This window comes from Lactuca saligna, chromosome 8 (genome assembly GCF_052625555.1).
Source record: "Lactuca saligna cultivar CGN05327 chromosome 8, ASM5262555v1, whole genome shotgun sequence".
Classification (NCBI taxonomy): Eukaryota; Viridiplantae; Streptophyta; class Magnoliopsida; order Asterales; family Asteraceae; genus Lactuca; species Lactuca saligna.
Window position 1 is genome coordinate 181,096,767 of NC_136424.1, and position 10,893 is coordinate 181,107,659.

The window sequence follows — 10,893 nt, forward strand, 5'->3', positions numbered from 1 at the left end:
AAAGTTCTCTACTTGATGGTTCATTATGCTAGATCTAGTTTTGGGACTATGTTTATGCATTTTTGGGTCTTTTGAGCTAAAGTTGAGTTTTTGATCTACTCCATAAGCCATGAATGTTATATCTTAGCTCCATGGAGGTCCTTTGTTCATAAAAATTCAAACTTTATGAAAAATATTGGCCCATGCAAGTGTTAAGAGCCTTATTAAGCTTCTTTTTTAGTGTTAGGTCCCATTAAGTCATGCATGTGTGTAAAGTTGCCAACTTTACATAATAAGTCACCCTTTAGGACTAGATATGAGAGTTTGGCTAGAGGTTTCAACTGATTAAGTGCTTAATGGAGTGTATTGGTGGTCTAGGGAGTACGTTGGGAATATCTAGCTGGTTCGCTCTACGTACTAGCCTCGGAAGGAGTACGCTAAGCGTATAAGCTGAGTACGTCTTGTATACTCAGCAGGTAGACTTTCAGTTTGGGCCTAATCTTGGGCTTTTATGGTTTGGGCCTTATGGGACATTTGGCTTTTAACTTTGGGCCATGAATACACTATGGATTTCCTTAGGGTTTAGGTCCATGATGATTTTAGGCCCTATTTGGAAGTTAGGCCATATTGGGCCTTGTGATGCCATTTAAGGAATTTGGGCCTTTTGAGTAGTTGGGTTGGGCAATGGTTTTAGGCCAAGTAAGGAAAAGGGTAAACTGGTCTTTTACCTTGGAAATTGGTCAAGTAGCTTGTATTCTTGAATATTGGTCTAGATCTAATTATTAATTGGATATTATTTGATGATGTTAGTGTTGGATTAGTGTCTAAGTCCATAACTATTTTGGTATGTACTTGACCCGATGGTGCATGGTCCTTTTGGGTTGCCTTCACCAAAGCAACTTGATTGGAGAAATGAATAAAGAGAGAGAGGATAATATGATTTATTAATATGTTATAAGAATAATATATTAAAGGAGAAATCATATTTGTTTAATTAATATTGGTCAATAATTAATTAAAAATTAGTTTTGTGATCAAATGTAATTAATTAAACTAGAGGGGCTGATTTGTAATTATGTGATAGTTACAAAATAAGGTAAGGATTATCTTATTTATATGGTGGACGAATTTAAGGTTGGAAAGCCTTAGAATTCGAGTATGATAAGGATTCAAGGATTATCTTATTGGTTGCTTAATGGATAATCAACTAGATAAGGATAATGACTGAAACCCTATCTCTACACCTATATAAACACCCCTAGGGTCATGAATTCGTGTATCCTTTCCCAAGAGGTCCTAGATACGAATTCTAACCTCTCACCTCTCTCTTTATACCTTCTCCATTTGCTTATGGTGTTTGTAAGCCATTAGAGGAGTGACACTTGTGACTCTAAGCATTCCAAAGTCAATCCAAGGTGGAGTTGTGATTGTTATTGCTATATAACAATCAAGGTATGTTCTTAAACCTAATTATATGTTAATGTCGATTTCCATATGTTAGAATTAGGGTTTATAGTCTTGGATTCAAAGCATGTACAATAGAGAAACCTAGATCCGAGCATTAGGGTTTGTATGAGCACATAGGATGTCTTATGACCAAAACCCATCAGTGGTATCAGAGCCTAGCTTGGTTTCAATTGTATTGATGCATTGTATAACTGGAAAATCATTTTTTGGGCTTTATAGCTGAGGAACTCGGCGAGTACCACAATGTACTCGGCGAGTAGACCTCAACTCGGCGAGTACAGTGCGGTACTCGGCGAGTTCGAGCGTCAGATAATGCTTATCTCGGGATTTCTTGCTGTTTTTGCATATGGATAGTTACCTTATCATGTTAGATCAATATAAATCCGATTTTATGATATATATGACTATATTCTTGATCTAATTAAAGATAATTATCAATTAACAAGATAATTGTTTCCTTATAAGATAATTGATTAATTATTTTGAGTAAATTGATAAATTGTTTTGCAAGAAATCATTGAATAAATCAAATATGGATAATTATGTGATTAAATGTTAATTTAAAATTATTTGTTATTTGATCCTTGTTGTTATGAAAGGTTTCATATTTTCCCCTTTAGGTTTTATAGTTTAAATTTGAACCCAAAAGTTTTGGAGTTTTGAAATTTAAATAGTTAAAACCCTAATGTTTTGAAAAAGGTTTCAAAATTTGCCCTCAAGTTTTGGAATTTAAAAGTTGATTAAAAGTTTAATTAGAAATGTTAAATTCTAAAACCCTAGTAATGTTTTGAAAAGTTCAAATCACACCCTTATGGTTTTATTAATTAATTAAGGAGTATAATTAAAAGAGGTTTAATAAATCCATAAAAGTTTAGGTTAACCATTTAATTGAATTAAAAGTGTAATTGTTAAAGTTAACCATATAGTATTTTAAAAGTGTAAAATACATCCTATACTATATATATAACATTAAAAGTCTAACATTATATATATGTATGAGTAAAAGTCAGTCTTACCGTTAGTAGGCCTCATTCACGAAGCTGGTCTATAAGGGGTGTTTAAGGAAATTACCTATAAAATGGCGATTGAATGGGTATCCACTCTTACCCACCGCACTCTTGACTAGTGGAGGGTCGTTAGCCGAACGGGTAAGATAGGACGAAACCTTCCATTATAAGTATAATGAAATACAAAGTAACTAAATGTTTTTCAAATTCCCAATCTTAGTTACTTAGGCAAAAGTGAATTGATGCAATTCCATGAAATTACACTTTGTGCCCTTGCGAAGACGTTAGTGGAGCGTGTGTGGTTTACCGGCACACTAAATGGTTCTAAGAAAAGGTAGCAAAGGGTGACTCAATGTTTGTCATAGTTCGGTGGAGCGTGTGTGGTTTACCGGCACATCGAATAGGTGATTGTAACATGTGAGGGCACCATGTAGTTTGCATGGTTATTCACACCCGCTTTGTGATCCTCGGCATCCCAGTCACAAACTAGAGGGGCATATCGAGATTTAAACATGCCATTGAAATGTTCAATGAATCTCAAAGGATCTAGGAGTTTTCATAGATTTAAAACTTAAATTTATTTTTTCGTTTTTCATGGTGGAAACTAGTGAATCGTCATTCACTTACCTTCAAATGTTCTGCAATTTGGGTTACGGCATCCCTCTCCCGAGTTGTAGGATATTGTGTTGGGTCCTACTAGCCTTGGAATTTCATTTGGGTGATTTACCAAGGACTCAATCAATCAACTAACTTGAATTCGTTTTTCTCCCGATGTCAAAGTTCGACAACTATGGTCTTCTCATGTCCCATGGAACAAGCATTCCACATGAAGATGATATTCCACGATTCGATCGAGGAACAAGAAATCATGCTTCACTTCCTCCTCCTCCTCCAATTATTCTCCCTAACCCACAAGATTGTAAAATTGAAAGGTTCAATATCACTCAAGCCCTTTTGGCAAGTGAACATAAAGAGGGCAAGTCGGTGTGTGCACACGTCTTTGGGATGAAGTCACACATTGATAGATTAAGAATGATGGGATCCGTTGTCGGTGAAACGATGGCTGTTGATTGGGTTCTTCAGTCACTTCCTAACTCGTATAGTGAGTTCGTAAGAGAGTACTATATGATGAACCACGACGTGACACTTATAGATCTCACCTACATGCTTATTGCTGCTGAATCAACAATGGTTTGGCGCAATAGAAAAGCAAAGTTGATTGGTGAATCTGCCTTCAAGACCTCTATGGATATAGACAATGGCAATGAAAGACATGCAATGATCGAAAAAGTTTGATCATAAGAGAAAGGCGATGTCTGAAGTAGTTCCATGTGTTGTTCCAAAGGAGTCAATTTGCTTTTATTGCCAAGAGAAGGGGCATTGGAGACGAAGTTGCCCTATTTACCTAAGAGATCTAAGAGATGGGAGAGTCAAAAGTATGACTACGCTTTAGGTAAGAATCCACTATCTAACTCCATTAAGTTCCTATTCATTGATTCTTAATACATGATGTGATAAGATTACATTTGAATGTTTTGTAGGATCGGTGAAAAGAAAGGAAGCTTGATAAGAGAGCAAGATGAATCTAATCACAAGAGATGGATCTTGATCGCATGGACTTGAAGATTGGATTTTGAGCTTAGATAGTTATGATAGAGTTATTAAAATTTTTTCATTTTTTTACATAGTTTTCAATGGATTTTGCATTGTAAGGACAAATGTTTTTCCGCTGCTTTTATAAATAAAATAAATTTTGACTCACTTATTTATTTGTTTCCTTGCAATGAAATCGTTATGTAAATTGATGTTTGAATATTTCTACAACGAATGGATATGATTCTTAGTTATGTTATTTATGGAAATGTCAAGAATTTACCAAATAGGGAGAGTTTCTCATCGCCCAAGTTTCAATTGGACAGAAACTTGGAATCATGCAACGTGGATGCACGATGAATGAGAAATTTCGTATTTGGAAATTGGACTAATTCATTGACAAAGTGTCAAGTGAAGGACTAGGAGATCGAGTACACAAAGTTGTGTGTTGATCAAGTTCACCATAAGAGTAACAAAGATATTCGTCATGATTTACTAAAGGCTTAGTAAATATGATTACAAAATTAAGTGTAATTTTGAATTGATTAAAGGGTTTAGATCAATAGCAAAACGAATAAGAAGAATCAAGTAGGCAGAAAGATAAGAGTTTCTCCATTCTAAGAAGAAGGGAGAGTAGCTTTTATGCTTTATGATAGGTCCTAATGATTAAGAACCATGTCTCAATTGATCCTCTAATGAGTCTTGGTACAATTGTATGTCCAAGAAGAGGAATCAAAGATTGAAGAAATGGTCAAATCAAGAAGTCAATCATACTTCGTTCCAAAACAAGTTTTAAAGTCAAGATTGTGACATTGAGTGAATAGTATTGAGAAGGTTTATAACATTCATCAATTGTGGAAAGTTGTGATGTCTTGGATAAGACAAAGACCAACTAAGACCAAAATTATGAAGTGTTTTGTTTTGATATAAGCTACACTAACTCTTGAATATTTGTTTGTCAAGAAATGTTTTGATAAGAGAATCGTATATGTCAAGGAGTTAGTGGGAGTCTTAATAGTCTTGAAAAGTTTCAAGAACAAATCAAATAAGCCTTATCGATCATCACTAGCACACGAGTTGAGGTTTACAACCTATCGTGAAGATATTATTTTGTTTCTGTGCCAATCCAATCGAATTAATTATGCATGTGAGTCCTATGAGTTCTCATTTGAATGCATAAAAGGCAAGGACCTTGATCAATGGAATGTACATTGATAGGAAAAGGTGAGCTACTTAACTACTTGGAAGATGTGGTGGGCAGCTGTGCTACCATAAGGCAAGACATCAAGATTAAGAAAGTTCGATCCATATGAGTTTGAATTTGTCGTAAACTTTGGATTTTAACAAATTCACATGGATAGGAACACATACACCGTTTAAATCTAAGTGTCATAAGATTTCCTCCTTCATGAGAATGATTGTGAGAAAATGCTTTCACTAAGGAAGATTTTAAAAGATAGTGATTGTAAAATTGCATTCTCGAATTCGATCATGGTTACGGCATCCCTTTCCATAATTTGAATTGTGAGGTTTGACAATTAGTCTTAATTGTTAAGACACACATATGAACTATCTAAGGCAAAAGTGTATAAGTTCAAGAAGCCTTGATAAAAGATTATCAAAGCACTAAGTATTAGAAACATGAACTTAAGAAATTCAATAAGTATTGTTTTTCTGAAAGTTAAGATGTTTATGAATACATATCGAAGCTAGTGGGAGCATAAGTGTTATGTTTTATAATAATCATCATGATAGTGGGAGCATAAATGTTATGATTGTATGATTATTAAGGCAAGTATTGCATAGTTGGCAATATTAATTATAGAAAACAAGAGTCATACTTTGCAAAGTTGTAAGAGTTGAAAGGTTGTTTTGCTATAATTAAGGGAGAGAATATTATGCTTCATTTCAAATCTAAAGGATTAGGTTGTGAAATGTTGATAAATTTAGTCAAAGGTACATAGTGTGTTCTTAAAGTTTCGATTATGATTACGGCATTCCTCTTCACAATTCGAATTTTGAGAACATAGAAAATAAAACATTGTGCGTCGTGTCCCATACGCTTCGGGTATAGGATCGATTGCAAATGCTTTAATGTTTGACCATTCTAAAATTTTCCAAATGTCCAGCGCATTTAGAGGGAAAAGGGACTAGAATTGGTTCTGACTAAAATAATTAAACAACTATCAAAGGACGATTCGAAGTTCGACGAGAATTGGTCGCTTATGAGTAGTTGGAAGTATAGTATTGGAAATTATGGAAATGTTTCCATATTGGATGGACAATATCGACATCATTACGAATAGATAAGATTCTATTAAGAAATTAGTTGTCATATGGAAAATATGGAAGCGTGTCCATATTGGGAAGTAAATATTGAAAATCTATGACTAGATTAGAAACCTTTATGCAAAAGGATGTTCAAAGGAATGTGCTTTGAGTGAGAGACATCGTATCTAAGGAATTGTCTTGTAACAATCTCCGATAGAGGACTTTGTAATATCATTGGCAATAGTCTTTGAGACTTTGGTGCAGTGACATTACAAAAGGATCGTTGCATAAAGTGTTAGAATCTAGTATATTCTATAAGTAACAAGAATTTGATATTATTACACTTAAGAAAATGGATTTGGAGTTGTGAAATGAGAATGATTGGAAATGTGTTCAATTTGTCTATTTCACAAAAGTAAGAACCATAGGTAAACATTGTGTGCATGCTAGGAGCATGGGACAAGTGTAATGATTCAAGTAAAAAGTTGATTACCCGAAACGACAAATAATGAGTAATCGATATGGTGATAAATAAAACGTGTTTTGTTTATACTCAAAGGTTTGAGGCCATATGGGATTAGTATTATTCTTGTGTTTCACTTTGCATGTTTTGACTTCCAGAATAATTGAGTTTATTAAGAATAATCGAATTATTCAAACGGGCCACAATCATTCATATGTTGGAAGTAGATATGAATGAAGATTGTCGTGAATTGGTGTGTGGATTGTCTAAAAGAGTATTAGACATAAGCAAATGTTTGCTGCAACGTTCATGAGTGCTTATGAATATGATTTGAGCATTGGATTAAACCCACGCTCACTTGGATCACTATCTCGAGTGATTAGTGAGACGATAACATCTTATATTCTTGAAACCGAGATGTGTGAGTTGTATCTTGATGATCGGTTGCACATTGATAATATGTAAACGCACCAGTAACTTGGAGTTATAAAACATATTGTTGTGTGTAATTCGGTGAGTGAGTGCAAGCGAGCATTGTATCAAAGTTTATCCGTTCCTTTTATCCAAAGTAGGATAAAAGCGATATCTTTGGGCCCCTCAATGGTTTAGTGATGACATACGTAAGTGCTCGGCCGGGCTAGGGCTAATTTGATTTGTTCAGTTAGTCTGTCGTCATAAATCGGAAATCGAGATATAGTACAAAGAGAATGATTTGAAATCATATCTCATACGATATCTAGAATGGAGGAATATATGATCCCTTATCTAAGGACACGCGTATCTGATATGATCAGAGTTGACAGCGGCTTTGGAAAGCTACGCTTGCAGATCAGGATCTGAAGTCATACGCAGAATAGTTGTTAGACTTATCCAAGTGGGAGACTGTTGGATTAGTGTCTAAGTCCATAACTATTTTGGTATGTACTTGATCCGATGGTGCATGGTCCTTTTGGGTTGCCTTCACCAAAGCAACTTGATTGGAGAAATGAATAAAGAGAGAGAGGATAATATGATTTATTAATATGTTATAAGAATAATATATTAAAGGAGAAATCATATTTTTTTAATTAATATTGGTCAATAATTAATTAAGAATTAGTTTTGTGATAAAATGTAATTAATTAAACTAGAGGGGCTGATTTGTAATTATGTGATAGTTACAAAATAAGGTAAGGATTATCTTATTTATATGGTGGACGAATTTAAGGTTGGAAATCCTTAGAATTCGAGTATGATAAGGATTCAAGGATTATCTTATTGGTTGCTTAATGGATAATCAACTAGATAAGGATAATGACTGAAACCCTATCTCTACACCTATATAAACACCCCTAGGGTCATGAATTCGTGTATCCTTTCCCAAGAGGTCCTAGATACGAATTTTAACCTCTCACCTCTCTCTTTATACCTTCTCCATTTGCTTATGGTGTTTGTAAGCCATTAGAGGAGTGATACTTGTGACTCTAAGCATTCCAAAGTCAATCCAAGGTGGAGTTGTGATTGTTATTGCTATATAACAATCAAGGTATGTTCTTAAACCTCATTATATGTTAATTTTGATTTCCATATGTTAGAATTAGGGTTTATAGTCTTGGATTCAAAGCATGTACAATAGAGAAACCTAGATCCGAGCATTAGGGTTTATATGAGCACATAGGATGTCTTATGACCAAAACCCATCAGTTAGCGCAAAGATTTTCCGGACCAGCAGACCGAGATTTATTTGAGAGATTCAGCAGCTAGAGATGAGTTTCTACAATGTGTTTAGCGGCTCGAATGCTGTAGCACCTGGTTCCTGGTACGTAAATCTTAATTGAGTATTTTTCCTTTTTAAGCCATGGACTCGGCGAGTCATAGGTCCGACTCGCCGAGTAGGGACGGGACCCGGGACACGTTTAAGTTGGCGACTCGGCGAGTCCGTATCCTGGACTCGGCGAGTCACCACTGTTGGATGAAACCCTAAGTTTCAGGGTTTTGCACCCTATTTAAACAACACATCCTCCCCAGGCCAGCCCCCATTCCCTCCCCCCCCCCCCCCCCCCCCCGAGCTCCCAACCCTCGTTTAAGCTTGTTCTTTGAAGAGTTGAAGCATTTTTTGTGTGCTCTTGAAGGTTTTGAAGAAAAAGGGAAGTAGATCCAGAAGAAGTGAAGCCATCCAAGCACCATTGTGTTCTCTCAGCAGTTCCATTGAGGTATATCCCATTTTCCCCCTGTTTCTATGCTTAAGGCTTCATTTAAGACATTCTTGAGCCATTCCCCAAGCTTGTATGTGCATAATATTTCGAAATAAGTTGATTAGTCTCTAGATCCAAGCATAGTTGAGTTCCAGGAGCTCAGATCCACTACCTTTATGAGCCTATATTGCATATAAATCTTAGATCTACTCTTTTGTTGCATTTTGAACCCTAAAAACCCCATAGATGGATACTTACACGTAAAGTTGGAAACTTTACGTGTTATTCATGCTCTAGGAGCCCAGATCTACGAATGACATGGATTGGATTCGAGCAAAATCGCATTTTTAGCTCTTGCATGGAGCGGACTCGGTGAGTCGCTCATCTGACTCGGCGAGTCCAGTCGCAAGTCTTCGGGTTTGTCCCCTTTTGTTACGTCGAGTCGGGAGGTGAGTCCAGGAGGGACTCGGTGAGTTGGAAGCCAGAACTCACCCATAGTGGAACTCGGCGAGTTGTTCATACAACTCGACGAGTCACAGTATAACTTGTTCATACAACTCGACGAGTCACAGTATAACTTGTTCATCGGATGAGGATGAACTCGGCGAGTTGTTCATACAACTTGGAGAGTAGGATGAAGGACTTGAAAATCAGTTTGGACGGAGAACTCATCGAGTCGACGCCTAACTCGACGAGTAGAAACATAATTCAGGACAGTCGTTTGGACATGGACTCGGCGAGTTGGCAAGCCAACTCGGCGAGTCGGGTCAACTGGAAGTTGACTCTGACTTTGACTTAGGGCATGATCAGGGGTAAAATGGTCATTTTACCCAAAGGTCAGTTAGCAGTTTTTGACTAAGGGTTTGGTGGGAATACAGCCGGAGGATTTCCTGAACAGCAGCAGCAGCAGCAGTCAGACTATTCCCACAAAGATCAGCAGCTACAGGTGAGTTACCTTCCAGTAGCGGTGGGTCTAAGGCCACAATAACGGCCCACCAGTAGGAGATGTATGATAGATGATTGTCTTTGTGATATCATCTAGGTTTGCTACTACCTGATATGTTATATGCTAGCATGATATGTTTTATGTGATAGTAGTAGAGTTCGGTTGTTAGGACCGAAGGGTAGTCAGACACCCCAGATACGTCTGATAGTATGTGATGATATGTTTGCATGTTGGCTTGTTATGTTATATGCGATAGAGGTAGTAGGAGGGGACTAGTCCCCGAGTTCGGTTGTTAGGACCGAAGGGTAGTCAGCACCCCATAATGGCTTGACACGGGTAGGTCAACACCCCATAATGGCTTGACACGGGTAGGACGGCACCCCAGAATGGTCGCACGGATAGTCGGCACCCCAGAATGGCCGTACCGGGTAGTCAGACACCCCAGAATAGCCTGGCAGTATGTATGTTATGTATTGTATGGTATGTGGTATGATGGGGGAACTCACTAAGCTTTGTGCTTACAATTTACAGTTTTGGTTTCAGGTACCTCTTCATCGAAGGGGAAGGAGCTGGCTCGGTAGCGGCACATCATGCACACACCTTGGTTTCTGCATTTACTAGATTTCCTTGGGATTTATACTCTGATGTTTCGATTGGTTGTATGACTTGACTTTTGAACATGGTTTATGTTGTGATGTAGTTTGGTCAAACAATGTTTTTATCTATTAACCTTTTCTAAAGTAATGTTTTAAAAACGAAATTTTTGGACGTGAAAATTAGGTCGTTACAAATGAACCAATGCTGGCCCATGGTTTGTTATGTTTAGGATGCTAGTTGTCTGTGTGACTCTTGCATGTGATATGTGTTATATGTTTATCGGGTGGGGCCCGATGACTATCATGTATGCTATTTATCTTTGTGATTATTGCATGTATTATGTGATTATACCCTTACATATATATATATATATATATATATATATATATATATATA